Below are 4,611 nucleotides of genomic sequence, written 5' to 3' on the forward strand. Positions count from 1 at the left end.
CCCACACACACAGTTGACCCTCTGCTCTTCCTAGTGGGCGGTCCGCGCCCGGTTCCCTGCTCGCACCTTCCCCAGGCTCTCCGGCTGCCCCGCCTTGCTCTGCTGGGGACATGCGACCATCCCGCGTCTGCTCCGGCCGCCGCTGTGCGATGCACGGTTTGGCGGATCCTGCACCTTCCCAGACTGAGGGGAGGAGGGAGGCGCGGAGGAAGGGAGGGGGGTTCGTGCCACTGTCTCGCCCAGAAAACACCAGTAGCTCAGTAATCACCTACTGTCCGAGGTTGGCAGTGGCCGGGCATCTTGCTTGACCAAAAATAGCTTTTGGTCACATTATAAGGAGATCCTTAGAACTAAAAATGAAGACCATCTTACAGCAGTGCCCTAGATCCTGGATTGAGGCAAGAGTGCCGGAAAACTCGAATTACTTCCTGATTCGTTCTGGTTTTGATACGGGTTACTGAGGCCCAGTTAAACTCCAACCCAGTTCAGCTCAGTGAAATTCAACACTTCGTTTAGTAACTAGCACCGAAAATAATCTGACGAAGTCTAGAAATAGGAATATTCTGTGTTTTCACAAAGGTATCCATGAGCATTATGATTCCCAGGGCTCTCTCAGAATCAGTTGTCCACTAGGCCTGTGATTTCAGCCATCGCTTACAACCAATAGTTCTATCTACAACTGGGAGCCAGTATAGTGTAGTGGTTAAAAGCAAGGACACCAGAATTAGATAACCAGGACTGGTTATCTGCTTGCTCGTTACTTACCCAGTGAGTCAGTTATTTCGTTCCACAGGAACTCAGACGGGATAACAGGTGTTTAAATGTGATACTATACCTAACGCCGTGTACGCAGGGCCTGGCACGTGGCAGGTCTGCGGTAAGCCGGGAGCCACTACCACCTTTCCTTCTAGGACTCTTACCTGTGCTCGGCGCTCCCCTTTACACCTCTGCCAGTTCCCTCAAACTTAACACGTTGCATCCTCCCTAAATCTGCAGTAGTCCTTGGTTAATGACTTCCAGCTGCTCAAGCCTAGCATCTAGTCAACATTCAAATACTTGCTGCACGTTTTGAATGAAGATGTGCCCTTCACACCAGCAGTACCAAGGGACAAGCCTCCCACCCCCGTGCCTTTCCATAGGCTATTGCTTCTCCCTGCAGTGCATCCTCCCCTCCCCTGATGAATAATCATCCTTCAGATCATTCCAACATGCCCTCCTTGAGGGCCGCCCTGTAACTCCTCTGAGCAGGCCAGGCTTCTGGCTCTTCTCTGACATTGCAGGTATATTAGATTGTTTCTGAACCTGTGTCCACGCCAGATGGCACATTAAGGGCAGAAGACTCTGTGTCTCAATCATCTTTGTAGACCCAGCATCCAACAGCAAGTGAGTGGAAGTAAATGCTCTTGGAATAAATGAATGAGCTTATGCTTTTAGAAATGACTGTGATCAGAAATTTCATTCCCTTTGATTTGGGTCATTAAAGTTAATTGAAAACTTTATCTCCACTGTAACTTTTTCTTAAACTGATTTTAAGTCTTTCGGTATCCAGTTGCTAACTAGGAGACCATGGACATGCTACACTGAAACCCCAGATAGAATGAATTTTTAGAAGCCATAATTATCAGAGACAACATTGTTTTTAAGCTTGACACTTTCAATTGTTCAAAGTATATAGTTAGCATCAGTACATGAAGACACATGTGTGACATAGCAATCCAACATAAATCTATGATCTTCCTAGGATTTTACTTTAAGATGAAATACTTGCATAAGAGTTGAAAATAATGGATAATTAAAGAGGAGTGGTCCTATTGACAGCTGATTAAAACAAAGCAACTGACTTATCAATGCATCTTTATCGGGTACCATTGCAGTCAAATATTCAACCATCAGAAAAAAACGATGCTTTCAAATTCATCGCGGTCAGGTTTGGGCAATTTAAATGGGACAGATTCCAGAATGACAAACCACAATTCCTCTTCTAGTTATGTCTTCTTTTATAACATCCTCTCCTTCATGTACTTCCATCTTAACATGTTTTTACCACCACACGATATTCGTTTCTTACAGTATCCCTTCAGGTCCTCGAAGACGAGAACGATGACTTCCTTGCATTTGCTTCTCCAGCATCCAGCACAGTGCCTGTGGCGATCAGTAAATGCTGGCTGAATAAAGGGACGGGTGATTTTGACAAACGTGTATTGAGTAATGTTAGGGAGGGAATTTTTTTTCCTGTACCCTTGTAAGTTCTTTTGGCTGGTCTAATAATTAAATCGACACAAGACCGATTAACAGAAGAAAAACCAGTTTAATTACTTACATATGGGAGCCCCATAAAAATTCGAGACCAATGGGTGAGTGGGCAGTTGAGGCTTGCTTATATGCCAGCTTGAGCTAAGAAATGAGATAGAGGCCTGGGGCTTCAAAGGGCAGGAGGGTAATTCAAAGGACAGTTAAAAAGAGCAGGTGTTTGGTAATTAGATGTTCCCCCTGCCACACAGGGAACTCAGAAAAAAAGTTATCTCTGGTTAAGAGCTCTTTTTCTGGACCGTGCCCCCTGTCTAAATTCTTTTAGCTAATTAGGGAGATGTAACCTTTTCTTGAGTCTGCTGGGTCTTGACTGTCTCCAGTTCAAAATAATCCACATGTTGAAGTGGCATATTCTGGGGTGGCATATTCTGCTCCCTTTCAGTACCCAGAATATGCCAAGTCCTATTCGTGGCCCAGGGATATATAGCAATGAAAAACATCTGCAAAGTCTTCGTTTTCAGGGAACTTACAGAGGAATAAATGAATGAATAAGTGTGTGAAATTAACATTTCTGAATCCTTTATCTCTATTAGAATACTGTTTTGTATGTTCACGAATAAATTGATTGCTAGGAGCTAAATATTTTTTCCATAATAATTTTTATAAAATTATTATTAATAATGTTCCATAAAAATATTTTTCCAAACTATCAGTTGCCTGCACACTGTACTAAAAAACAGAAGAAATAAATTGTATTACAAGTATTATCATTAAGAGGAAAAAAATTTATTTAATAAACTATACAAAGTTTCAAATTTTATGAAAGTGTTCAACAAAGATTTTTTAATAAAAATAATAGGAAACCAATCATGTTTATGCCGACTTTTCTTTTTCCTTCATACCTATCATCTTCTCTCTAAATATCTCAATGGCGGGGACTGGTATATCTACACTTTCCACCATGCCAGAAATTTGATTCAGCTATATTCTGTCTAATATCTTTATTCTAATTTATTTGTTAAATTTGTAACGGCATTGGTTAAGTCTCAATTGCAATCTTACTTAGCCAAAATACAAGATGAGATAGTTTTTCATTTCTGTCCGTGTTTTATCATCCGTAAATTGGTTTCTTTTATTAAACGTGTGCCTCTGGGGTTCAGAATGAGTCACCCCAAGGTGTGCCTCTGTGGCAGGCAGATTATTTTGAGCTAAAGGCAACAGAGACCTTGCACGCTCAGGAGGAGCTTCTGCCCCCTCCCCCTTACTACCTAGAGGCCTTGCCCATGATAAGAGTTATCACCAGAAATAACTCTTTATGACCTACCTATACAACAGGGCAAACTACTAATTACTGAACATCTGCTCTTCCTATCCTCCTGCGAGAACTTTTATCCACTTTAGCTCACCCTTAGCTCAGAATGTCATATTTACTTCATTTTAACTTTCTGTCCTTGACCCTCTCGTGTAGGTGGGGTCTCAGACTCGTTCCTGTCTGTGGGGTTCCCATGCACATGTATGTATTAAATTTGGTTATTTTTGTTGTTGTTGTGGATCTGTCTTGCGTCGATTTAATTACTGGACCAGCAGAAAGGATCTGGTGGGGAGTTTCCTCCCCCACATTACTCACTAGTACTACATTAGTCCAGTGCGAAGCCCTTGCAGAAAGTGTCCTTCTGTTCCATGGGCCTTCTTCTAGCCGGGGTTCTTCCTGTTTTAAACGCCATGGTCATTTGATTATTATTATATCATTACCATCATGACTGACATAATGTTAACGTAATTTATTTCCACGTCACTCACGCCTAATCTTCTATTAGCATTGCCCAGTAGAGTTTTGGCAGGCGGGGCGGGGCGGGGGCGGATTTTGTTTCATTCATTCCATTAGGTTTTAGGGGTGGAAGAGTGTGATGCTGTGATATAATAAGAAATATCTGTTTTGGTGCGTGTCCAAGGTTCCTGCTCCTAAACCCTTGTAATTCCCTGGGTGAGAAGAGTGATCGGATCATATGTTATAATGTCTGACTCCTGTTTCAAGCTCCTGAAATAGCTGCAGAGTATTAAAGGTGAGGGAGGTGTCTTTTTTTGTTCATAACGCGTTCCTTTCAGCCACATCTGAGTCTATGTTCATAAAGTGACTTTGGAAAGCCCCGGGGATGAGAGCTCTGGTCACCGAGAGAACCAAGGCTGGAGCTTTTAGCCCCAACGTTCACCTTGCTGGGGGGAGGACAGGGTTGGCGATCACCAACGGCCAATGATTTAATTAATCACGCCTACATCACAAAACCGCCATTAAAAATTTTTTTAAAAATAAAAAATAATAATAAAAAAATGACCCAAAGGAGGAGCTTCCAGGTTTTGGGA

General features: G+C 42.4%; 1 protein-coding gene across 2 annotated transcripts in view; it reads right to left on the reverse strand.

The window, feature by feature from the left end:
* STAU2 (staufen double-stranded RNA binding protein 2) overlaps positions 1–189 on the reverse strand; it is a 220,864-nt gene extending 220,675 nt beyond the window's left edge. For both annotated transcript variants that reach the window (XM_015598691.2, XM_025041156.1), the window contains exon 1: positions 67–189. The gene's annotated coding sequence lies outside the window, so the exon portion shown is untranslated. The remainder of the gene's footprint in view (positions 1–66) is intronic.
* Positions 190–4,611: the final 4,422 nt, after the last annotated feature.

This window comes from Pteropus alecto, unplaced genomic scaffold (genome assembly GCF_000325575.1).
Source record: "Pteropus alecto unplaced genomic scaffold, ASM32557v1 scaffold87, whole genome shotgun sequence".
Taxonomy (NCBI): Eukaryota; Metazoa; Chordata; class Mammalia; order Chiroptera; family Pteropodidae; genus Pteropus; species Pteropus alecto.